Here is a 12,293-nt window from a genome sequence, read left to right on the forward strand (position 1 = left end):
GAGAAAATAAGACTGACCATTGATTTGACCACAAATATATAAATGCTGTCCTTATGTCTTTATATGGATTTATTTGAATAAGATGCTCATCCAGTAATCAACCCTAAGTTTCTTGTGAAGGTACCAGACCATTACTATTACTATCTCCTACCTATAAATGAAAAAGTGAAAGTAGAAATCATAAAAACATGTTGCCCGACATATAGGATGAGGTTAAAAATAGAACTTAGAATTGTAAACGTATTGAAAATAGTGCTCTGCATTCAGTAAGCACTTAACACATATTTGTGGAGTAAATGAATGAACTGACACTCCACAGCCCAGATTACTGGGCTTTCCAAGCACCCTGTGGTTCTTGCTAAGACCTTTAGATGTTCAAATAAGATGAAAATTACAGGAGGCACATATTTCTGCTACTGCCTTTAACCATCTTTTTGCCCCTGTCTCTCTTTGGTCTCTTTGCTACCTCTAGGATAACCCAAGTTTGCTCCAAGGGAGTTCACAATGTAATATATGCATAGTAGGAGAAACCTAAGTTCTAAACATATTATTCCCAGCTCTCCCAATAACTATGGGCCTTAGGGAAGTCGTAAGACATGCCTTTATTTCCCTACCCACAGAAGTATTAAAGGCTGAATTTGACCCACAGTCTGTTGGTGTTAAGGATGTCAGAACCACACTATTCCTCTCAATGGGGAAAACTTCCAGGAGTTTAAATGGTGTTAAGAGATTTGGAAAAACCAAAAGAAGAGTTTCCTTTCATCCCTAATTCCATAGCACCTACTGCTGGACTCTCTACCAAGCCAAGAGAGGGAAGCTGAACTGACCCCACTATCAGCTCAGTCATGTTCAGTAGCATGACTGATAACAGCGTCTTTACTGACCAGGATGTATGGGTGATGTCTTGCTAGGCTTGTTGCAAAATTAATACTATATAAAAGTGAAATGAAATTGGAATTAGTATTATTAAACACATAATGACAATAATAAAGAACTCTTCTTACCACTCTCAAAGGCCCAGGAAAAGTATCCACATAGTTTTTCTCATTAGCACAAAAAGAGTCTAAATGGTTTCATCGGAAGGTTTAAATAACAGGAAAAAAATTCATATTTCTCATTCCTTCTCTTGGAAAAATTAATAAACAGTTAAATGAGAAATAGTAAGAAGAAATCCTCAGGATGTTCTCTAATGGAGAACACTCAGCCTTTGGAATTTAAATATCTGAGAAAAAATTGAAAGGTCACTTGTCCAAAGACCCAAGGGCAAAATCTGGAATTTTCTTCAACTAATCTAAGTGCCATCATATTTCCTGCTCATTTTCAACATAATTAATCACACTGAATTACATTTTCAATCACACTGAAAAAAAAAGGCTAGACCAGAGATCCACATTTTCACTTCATTCTTGTTCAAAGAAACAACATAATCTATAGGACATTATGAACATGCTGTCTCTGAATCCTAATCCTCACCTAGGTGCAAACTGGCCAGCCAGCTTTCTAGCCAACAGTCAGCCATACATCTGTACACTCTTAGAGAGCAATGTATGCCTTATCTTCATTCACTGAGTACATAAACATTTCACCAACCAAATGAAAAGCCCTGGGTAAAGAAGAAGATAGAGACCCTGCCCTCGAAGAGCTTAAAATTTAGTGTGGAAGACATATTTGCATGCCAAATTACTAGAACATGAAGTAAAATGTACACACTGCCATCGATCAGGTTTTTTTAAAAATCCAACATCTATTACATTTCAGAGTCCACAGCTATGCTGAGAAAGTGAGAACATTTCCCAGCATTTAAAAAATCACTCCAGGGACTTCCCTGGTGGCGCAGTGGTTGAGAATCCGCCTGCCAATGCAGGGGACACGGGTTCGAGCCCTGGTCTGGGAAGATCCCACATGCTGCGGAGCAACTAAGCCTGTGCACCACAACTACTGAGCCTGAGCTGTAGAGCCCGCGAGCCACAACTGCTGAAGCCCGCGAGCCTCAACTACTGAAGCCCGCGAGCCTAGAGTCCGTGCTCCGCAACAAGAGAAGCCGCCGCAATGAGAAGCTCACGCACCGCAAAGAAGAGTAGTCCCTGCTCACCGCAACTAGAGAAAGCCTGCGTGCAGCAACTAAGACCCAATGCAGCCATAAATTAATTAATTAATTAATTAATTATTTAAAAAAATCACTCCAGAAAATATTCCAGATTATTAAACAGATCTGAGAAAACAAAGCATCATAGCTGAGGGAGGAAAAAACAAAATTAAAAAACAGTTTCAAAGTAGCATCTTCATTTTTTCATTCAACTACACACACGCCAGAAAAACATAAAATGAGATCAGATTTCTCCAATCCAACTTTGCCTAGTCTCTGTGAGAAAGCTAGTTTCAAATGCACCAGCAACTTTGAGATTAAAATGTGAAGCGAGTGAACTTCACATCACTATACAGGTACAGTGTTCAAATTACCCTCAGGATTAAAAATCACATTTTATTTTTTTCAATGAACACTGTAAACATGCACAGTCAGAAGCCTCTTACCTTTGCTGTTTAATTATCCATCTGATTGAAGCTCAGATCAGCTCTTTATAATCCAATCTTGAGAAAACATCTATTTAAAAGCAGAGTTTGTTCAAGTAGAAAGTTGACTGAATTCTCCTAGTCTAGAAAGAAATTGGCATGTTTGCTTGTGCATATCAAATTATTTAATTGCAAAACTGGGAATTATTCCATAGATGTGAATGGATATCTAGTTTATGTCATAAAGGAGAGATTATACTCATAGGAAAAGTTATTTACTTACTCATTTTCCTAACTAGATTTCCATGCACATGAGAATTTCATGTCAGGAAACTATTGCCAGCAGTGTTCCACCAGAGACAACCAAAAAAAGATCATCAATGTCTTTTTAGCTGTAAATAATGATAAAATGGAGATCTTTGGGAATATGATTACAGCTTGTCTAGCCTAAAGAGTTTTAAATTTATATTAAGCCAAGTAAACTACATTTTACTGATTTAAGCTGATGCATTAAAACAGGTTTGTTGTATGCCTTGTCACAAAATAAGAAAAATCAAGGAAAAGCATCAACTCCTTTTTTCCCAAAATATTTTTCCAATTATAAGGTCTATAGCTCCTCCTTCTCCGCATATGCTGACAAATGTACCTCTCCTGCCCCCCCAGGGAGTAACCTGCAGTAACTTGTCTGAACTTGTTTGTCTGTAGTTCTTACTGGCAATTTCTAAGTTATCTTTCAAGATCTTTTGAGGAAATGACTTATCAGGGCATCTCGTGTGTTCTTTTCTGTTCATGCCCCCTCCCCCTTTATTTTCCTTCCTTGGCACCATAGGAGTAAACATATAAAAGTCTATAACTTACGGTGGCTTGTTTTTACTTGAATGTATTTGGAAACTATTTTTTAGAAAAGGACTGAACTGGGAAATAGGAGATTTGGAGCCTGGTCATTGTATAGCCTTGGGCCAGTTATATAATTCACTGGACCTGTCTTCTCTGGCACAAAATAAAGAGGACCTTATTAGATGATCAATCTCAAAAGTTCTGACAACCCTGACACCGGAGGACTTTCTAGCTCTTGGACTTGGGACCTTACACTTGGATGCCATTTGTTACATTAAGAATATGGTTGACTCTTCTCCCAGTGGATATAAACCCAGGCAAGAACAAAGGGCACGTACCTGAGGAGGGAGTGGAAACAAGAGAGAAGCAGGCAGACGGGGATGTGTGGGAAGAGCAGGAGAGGAGAGGGGAGAGGAAGAGAAAGAGGAGGAGAAAGAGAGAATAATGAGGAGAGAGAGGAAAAATCCAGAGACATGGTGGGGGGGGGGGTGGTAAGAGTGGGGAGCAGGGCAAAGTGTTTAGAGAAAAAGAGGAGACACTACAAAGGTGCGCACAGTTAAGAGAACTCAAGAACAGACCCAAGTAACAGTACACAACTCTAATTACAGAGCATAACATCTGAAAATCTTCACATGTATTTTTTGCATGGTAACAAATACCTCCAGTTATTTGTTTCTCTCCAGAAAAGAAAAAAAAAAGCAAAATATTTGGATATTGAAATGATAACTTTAAAGCTCTATAAATATTTGTGAAGGAACAAAGTTATCTTCTATTATGTGTTTACTACACACTAGATAATGACATTTTAAACAATCATATGTTATTATTTAAAAATTAGCATGAGAGAAATTCTAACACAGGGTCTGGGAGATGGTAGGCATAAATATACCTCAGAGGAAGAGAAAGGGGAAGGAAAGAGAGAAAGAAAGGTAATATTTTAAAGTGACATATAAATCATCTTCCTGAGCTCGAAAGCCATACATTATAGTGGAGAGAGGACAAAAGGATAAAATATGCCCAAGTTAAAAAGACTCTGAACAAGCTGCAAGTACAAACTTCAGTAATAAAAAGTTAAGTAACCAGAACTCAACAACCAGAATCCTGAATTTACTAGAACACATACACATACCTTTACTGTCCAGTATTCAAGGAAAAACAAATTTACAAGAATATAAGATATTTCAGTGTTCATGAAACAATAGTGATCACCAGCAGTAGCAACTTCCTAAGAGTGTCCCAGGAGAACAGTTATCCCTGGTTCCTACGTATCCACAGAACAATAACCACTGTTACTCCACATGCAGACCAGAGATCAGGAAGCCACTCAAGGACCCAGTGGTCAATGAAACCCTAGTTAGTCAAAGTAGTGAGCTTCACAGTCGGAATGAGCTGGCTGTTTTCAATGGTTTCCCACTAGAGAGTTTAAAACACAACCTCATCCATAAAATCTGTGGCGTGAAGGGCCCCCAACCAGTAGCCCCACTCCCCTTCTCTTTCCCATCTTCAGCTCTGTTCCGCGATACAAGGAGCCCTGCACACACTCATGACAACACTCCAGCCCGCCCATCCAAGATGCACACACAGCCCCACACTCTTTGGTCCTAGTAGCACTCGTACTCAAGTAGTACAGTTCACACCGGGGAGATCTGACCCCAAGACAGGCCCACACAGACTCTGGAAGTAATGCGGGGGTCGCTTAAGCAGGGGATTGTGGAGTCCTGAGTGGTTTAGCAGTGGGGGTGAGGGTGCCTTGCACGAACCACGTCCCTGCAGAACCCTCTCTTCGTGGAACATGGACAGAGGCCAAGAATCTTTCTTGCCCAAGGCCAAAGGGTGTTACTGTTGATATGACATTTCTGCCTTAATCAGGGTTAGCCAGAAAATCTAATTAGCTGTATCTCATATCCCAAAAGCCGGACTAGATAGTATTGGTTATACTATTTAGTGAAAATAACCATCCTAAGTGCTAACATTACTTTAGCTCAGTTGGTCAAATGATTTTGGTTTTAATACCATGGAGTCCACAGTGAGCACAAGAGGATGCATTTCTTCAGCGAGAAAAGTCTAGACACAACTAAAAAATAAGCCAGCATGAAGAGAAGCTTTGTGAGCTGTTAGGCAGTGACCAGGTGGAGAGAAAAGCTTTTGTCTCAAGTCCTACTTCCTTACACTCAGTCTACAAAACATCACAGGTCAAGCCTGTGAGCCAAACTGAATGATGAATCTTCCCTTTCATTTTCCCTTCTTTTAGCACCTCACCCTACCATACCTGAGTTGTTCTCCATAGGAACAAAAAAAGATCCACTTGCCCAAGAATGTGTCCTGTGCCTCTACTTCCCCCTTTCTACCACCAGACAATTCTTTTTCTCATCTTTTCGGGGCTTTATCCATTGGTGGTGGTCACCCAACTAATAGAATAAACTACCTACCATGTACCAATGGGCTAGTGAGTGTTATCAGTTGAATAGGTCATCTGTGCAAGTTAATTAACACTGTAAACAGGGCCTTGAAAACATGTCATTCCTTAATAAGTAAAATGACTCCACTAGAAGGTATGTATTGCAGAAATGAGATCAGGCCAGTGGGGACACACAAGTTTCTTGGAGCACTTTGAACATATCATGCAGGCAACTGCCTGCCGTGCTGAGAGGTCTATGTACCTAGAGTACAAGGAAGAGATGAGAGAAAAGGAACTTGTCCTAATAGTTTTGCAGGGCAATTGAAAAGACAGAATCTATGTATAATGAAAACTCTTTAATAACATTACAAAGTAACACAAGGATGAGAATGGATGAGTTATAAGGCCTTTTCCCTCTTGATTTCTAATACTCTTCCAAACATGTGATCTGCTGTGAGCTTTCCCTGAAATTTTGATTAAGAGACAGAACACTTGGCTTGAGTAGCAAAAGAAATAGCTTGGAAGAACTTAGACACATTTCCCCCCTTCTGCTCTCACATTCTTCTAATTCCCCAAATTTGGGCCTTTTGGAGGATGTTTAGAGGTGTCCCTACACATTGCATGTGCCTCTACTTTTTAAGTCTTTTAATGTATCAAGGTTCTCGAGAGTTAGCTTTATTCTCCTCTATATAAGGGTGAATACTGAGTCCACTTCAGTTTTTTCCAGCTGCTTGGAAAATGGCAGTTTTGCCATTGTTCTGGCCCATGATTTCAAAAAGGCAGGTAATCCCTGAAATCCCAGAACCCTCGGCTTAGTGTCAGAAAACTCACATTCCAATTCCAGCTTTAATGCTCAGTTGCCTCGAGGAAGCTGTTGAACACTTCTTTGAGCCTCAATGTCGTCTATAAAATAGGGATTTGTTTCAGCCAAGACCAAATCAACTAGCTTGTATGGGAGAGCACACAGCCCAGTGGGGCTCAATATGTGTGGTTGATGTGAACATTCATGCCAGGTAATCTCTGTTTTGGAATTTCTCAGAAGAAGATCAGATCCATCCATTTATTCAGTTAACAAATGCTTTGTTGAGCACCTAATAAGCATCTGACTCTCCACTGAGCACTTGTGAGGACCACAATAGCTACGAGCCATCCCGTCGCTACTGGAAAGTTTCTATTTTCAAATTACCTCTCTTCTAGTATTTTCCCTTTTGGAAGATAGTTAAGAATGTACGTCATGTTTGCTTGCTTAAATTATATCTATTGGCAACATTTTGGAATGGAGTCCATCCCTCCCTGGGCTTCATTATACATCAAAATTCCCACAGTTGGTGTTTTTCCAAGACACATAGATCAGCACAGTCTCTAAGAAGTTCTCTCTTGGGTTTGATAAAGAAGAATTAAAATACACCTGGACTTTATCAAGCCTGGTTTTCAGGCTGTCAGGGGAGGCTGGCGTTGGTAGGGATAAATTAAATTATTAAGAATGGAAGTTTCCAATAATCAAGGGAGAGACGCGGTAACGAGCAGCACACAAAGATAATGAGTAAGCACATACACTGCACACCAGGGTCCATCTGATAATTATTCTGCCGTTCAAATGCACCCCTCCTCAGTCTACCACCACTGAACACCAAAAATGTAGCAAGAAAATATCTGGATAGTAATTCCTGCTCAGTTGAGTCTCTAGTTATGGCCAAATAAAGACAGACAATTAGACAATTAATCACCCAAAGCAGTGTGACTTAGTGTAACTTTCATTGATTACAAATGGGCAATAACACATAGATATTTGAAGCATCACTTTGTGCTATTAATTCCAGGAAAATCACATACTGAACCATCTATTAAAATGGAAAAGTCATAGTTGTTCAGACCCCAGGGAAGCTGACAGGATAGAACAAGAGTTTGAAAACATATTTTTGGTACAATTGTTGGCCAAAATCATTGATTATATAAAAATTAGTTCTGTACATCCTTAATGGCTTCTATTTTCCCTGATCTACATTACACTAAAAGGAGAATGAGTACCCTCAAAAAATGGAGAAAAGTATAGAAAATAGCATGTTTTTCGACTCCTCTCTCCAAACACCCATCTTCTTCATATACTTACGATGAATGAGAAAGAAGAAAACAACAGGCCTGCTGGGGAGTACACGGTTAGGAGGAATTCCTGACCAAAACCTTCACAGGCAGGGCCGCCACTTTACACAATCCCATTCATACTCTTTGTGAAATCCACCTCCAGGGCTGTGCAAGGCTCAATCTCTGTGCTATATACAATGACCCTATCTAAGGGTACACAAGGATCCACAAAAAAGTACTCCTAGTCCAGGAAAATACCATGTTGCCCTGTGACCTAGTTCAATCCTAATGAGATAAGGAGAAAAAAGAGAGAGCGTTTATTGACTTTAAAACTACTCAAGAAGTTCCACAGACTCAGAAGTATCTGAGAATTGTAAAAGATTTGATTGCAATCACAAGAAAGGAAAGTCTTTCCATTTGACTGATCCTCAGATAAACAAAAGCACAGTGGGAATGGCTGGGCAAAAGACTTTCCTATCTTCACACCCACACACCCAGTAGAACATATCAGCAAGCAAAGAAAACATTCACCAAATTTCCATTGATGAAATATACCAGGCCTTCTCTTTGGTTGACTTTGAAAACATTAAGCCATATAATTTAAGTTTTTGTTTCAATCTGAAAAATGGAGTTGATACCCTAGATATAGGGCATTTGAGGACAAGCCAGCCTGAAAGTAGGACAAGGGATTTCTATCTGGCCAGATAAACGACACCTCTGGACCTCAGTCACTTGACCAAGCAGAATTCATGTCTGAAGTGTGCTTATCCCACATGGCATAGTGAGCCTGCTTTCCTGGGATGCTCAAGGATGTGCTAGAAGCAGGATCTCTGAAAACCCTAATTTGGGGCTCCCCTCCTTCCTCTTCTAGCCACCCCTTCCCATGGGGCTAGGAGTCTGCAGCGTTGGAGGATATACCTCCCTATAACAACTATCTCCCTTCTAGACAATTCCCCAAGTTCCCATGTCCCTGGAATTCCCTGTCTCACATGGTCCAAAGCCAGCCTCCAAGGCCCATGTGCGTCTTTACTCTCCCAAGGGCAGACCACTTTACAGCCAGTGTGTGTACCCCTAGGCCTGAGGGGTGATCATGGGCAGCTATCCAGCTATGGGTGTGGATAAAGCTTGAATGAGCAGATTGGTTGGTCCACACATATTCCTACAGTTGCACAGTGGAGCCAGGGAAGGAAGAGAAAGGATAAGGCTGTGGGACAGAAGGGTCTCTTGTCCTGGACCTGCAAATGTTAGGGGTGGGCCTGGAATGAGATAAATCACAGACTGAAACGTGTGCTATTCAGTGGTCCCAGGAAATGTCTTTCTCTCTCCTATCCTCACAGTGACCACACAACTTATTATCTGAACCAGGGCACTGTTGAGTATAAAAGGGACCCTAACCAAATGGGATACCAGCTCAATAGGTGAAGCCAAGACTGTCCTGCAAATTGGGATATAAACTCATCCCAGCTACACCAAACTACAGGTAGTAGCCTCCCCTGTAATGATCCCTCACTAACACCAAGCCCAGAGTTCCAAAACAATTGCCATCCATTGGCATCCAGCACTTTTCTTCCCGTAAGGTTCTTTTTTCCCCTCACAGCGAGTGTTTATGCTTGGTCCACTCAAGAAGTAAATAAAACTTCATCCTTGTCATGTACAACAGACTTTGGGTATATAATAGAAAGCATCGGATGTAGTTCCACCTTCTGTTGTTTATCTGCAAAGGTTGTTCAATCTGTTAAATCTGTAGATTGGCATCCTAATAAATAGAAAATGAAATAAAAGGAAAACCAGAGAACTGTCGGAAATCTGCAAACACACCAAAGAAAACTGGATACTAGGATTCCTGACTGAGGTAGAAAATCAAACATAAACAGTAAACAGAACCTTAAAGAAAATGTTGTGATGGCCTTTTCTGGAGCCAACCCTACACTAGGCCTGGGAATGCAAGATTTAATCCGGACCAGTCAGCGTTTTCCAGAAGCTCACACCCTAGAGGAGGGAGTTTCTGGTAAGGCCTGAGGCCACATCCTTGGCACCTGGTTACTGTGACTCCCTTGCTGCCTCTTGGCAAATTCCAGTAGCCTGATTTCCACTCATAGCTGTTACACAACACACACACACACGCACACGCACACGCACACACACACTTTTTTCCTACAGTGCTTCCCGTCAGTCTGTCCTACTGTCTGCCATTATTTACATTAGAAGTTCTTAAACATGACCACTCATCACAATTACCCTGGGAGCTTCTCTAACATACAGATTCCCAAGCAGCACCCCACAGAGACTGAATCAGCAGGTCTGGGGTGGAGCCAAGACATTTCTACCCTTAGTAAACAATCCAGATGACTATGAAAGCAAAGCATTCTAGCCTCTGGAGAAGCTCAGCTAGAGCAACCCAGGCTGGGACGTTGTCTGACGGGGGATGCAGCCGCGCCCTCATGCTCTGTCTGTCCCAGCCTGCTCCTCCGTGGGGGTCTTCCCAGAGAGAAGTGAAGATGTTTTACCCAACACCCTGGCAAAAAGCACCACAATGAAAAGCTGTCCTTTCCTGCCGTGGCCAAGCTCCAACCAACTGCCAATTCCAACACATCCTGGAAGATTTCTGTATTCATTCCCTTTCATGAGAAACTGTTTGAGCTTTACTCAGAAATAAAAGTACACACATACAACAAGTTTATGCAAACTTTAGAATGGTCCATTTTTTATTGACAGTCTTTATTTCCTAATCCAATGTTGAAACTTTTCCTTTGAATGAAATTTTAACCCATTTCTTTCCCTTCTCTCCCTCTTCCTCCCCATCCTCCACACACCCATATTGTAATCTGTGAGTTTTTGGTTAAATTAATAACTCCCAAGGGCCTAACCCTTCTAAGAGAACACATCAGCAACTCCAGGAAACCATGTAATTTTTCTATTTGTGAAAATTAGCCAAATGTTTTCAAAGGATAAGAAACACTGATGGCTTCATTTTTGGTTCATCCAGAATATGGATGGGAAGAAATTATTGCAGTCAATCAACTTGAATTTTGTGTTTTACAAATAGCCTAGCATAATCAGAAATAAACCTAAATTTATAAGAGAAATGCTATTGGGTAGAAATCCCTCCTTGTCGATGGAAAGACTGACCACAGGAGTTCAGGCGTCACTCTGGATCTTATCATCACAGGCAAATCCACAGATAAGTCAGCTTTTGCAGGAGCAGAGGAGGTAAAAAGAGCTTTACTCCCCTCGCACAGTTCCAAGGTTCAGCATTACCCAGCTCACTAGAGTCGGGGCTCTGATTGCCACTTCCCTTGGGAGCAGCTGCTGCCTGTCTCCAGGGATGTTCCCACAGACCTCAGGGATGGAGCCTTACAAGAGAGCTCTCTGATCTTGACACTGGAAAATCTCAATATGCTGCAAGGAAGTAAGTCAGTGCTAAGCATGGAATCCCAGTTCCATCCCTCTGATATGCTTTTGGAGGGTATGAAGCTAAAAAGGTAAAAATAAAAAGACCAGACTCAAATGTGGAAAATGAACCCACTCACTTCCTGAACATGTGCTAAGCTGAAGAAATACTCCTCAATATATTAGTCCTTAGCATGCTGTTATTTGATTAACTTAAGTCTCACTTCTCTTGCTTTATCGTTCTTTTCACTAAGCTTCAGATAATTTTCCTAAGGTAGTTTAAAAGTAAAGCTAAATGCTTACCTTCCATAAATCATAAGAAAGAAGCTGTGTATAATCTCATTTGTGTAAACACAAATTTGGCATGAAATAGCTTAAAACAAATTTTGGAAGAACATGCACAGAGACTTTCCCATTGGTCGGTTTGGGATGGTCCAAGATTTCTATTCCTCTTACTTAACTCTTTTCTTCTATAAACATTTATTACTTGTATGCCTTTCGAACTTAAAAAAAAGAAGTGGGAAGTATTGAAGGTATTTACCAATGGAAATTATCAACATCAGATAGTGAAATTAATTATTTCAAAACTCTAGGGACAAATGGCAACATTAGACTTCTGACAACATCGTTTCTTTTGCTGCATTATCCATCCACCAGTGCCAAAAGTCCATCCACTAGTTGGATGGAAGTACTGTTGACTCTTGAACAACATGAGTTTGAACTGCAGGGGTCCACTTACACATAGATCTTTTTCAGGAAATACTTACTACAGTACTACAGTATCTGGGGTTGGTTGAATCCATGGATGTGGAACCACGGATACGGAGGGCCTACTGTAAAGTCATATGTGGATTTTTGACTGCTTAGGAAGTTGGCACCCCTAACCTCCAGTTGTTCAAGGGTCTACTGTATTTGCCTGCAACATTATTTTGAAACAAGATGGGCACAAATGACAGCTTACTTACTCTCCTTAAATAGCCACTAATTCCACAAATTATCTGCCTGTTGTTCAAGACAGAGACCGCCACAGATAAAGTAAATAAGGATGTCTCCTATCAATGAACTGGAAAATGCA

At 40.8% G+C, this 12,293-nt stretch overlaps 1 protein-coding gene across 1 annotated transcript in view; it reads right to left on the minus strand.

The window, feature by feature from the left end:
* Positions 1-12,293, minus strand: part of DEPDC1B (DEP domain containing 1B) — a 278,101-nt gene that overhangs the window by 37,578 nt on the left and 228,230 nt on the right. The window contains exon 15 of the mRNA XM_082382374.1: positions 2,533-2,654. The gene's annotated coding sequence lies outside the window, so the exon portion shown is untranslated. The remainder of the gene's footprint in view (positions 1-2,532; positions 2,655-12,293) is intronic.

This window comes from Balaenoptera borealis, assembly GCF_965194805.1.
Source record: "Balaenoptera borealis genome assembly, chromosome: 2".
Classification (NCBI taxonomy): Eukaryota; Metazoa; Chordata; class Mammalia; order Artiodactyla; family Balaenopteridae; genus Balaenoptera; species Balaenoptera borealis.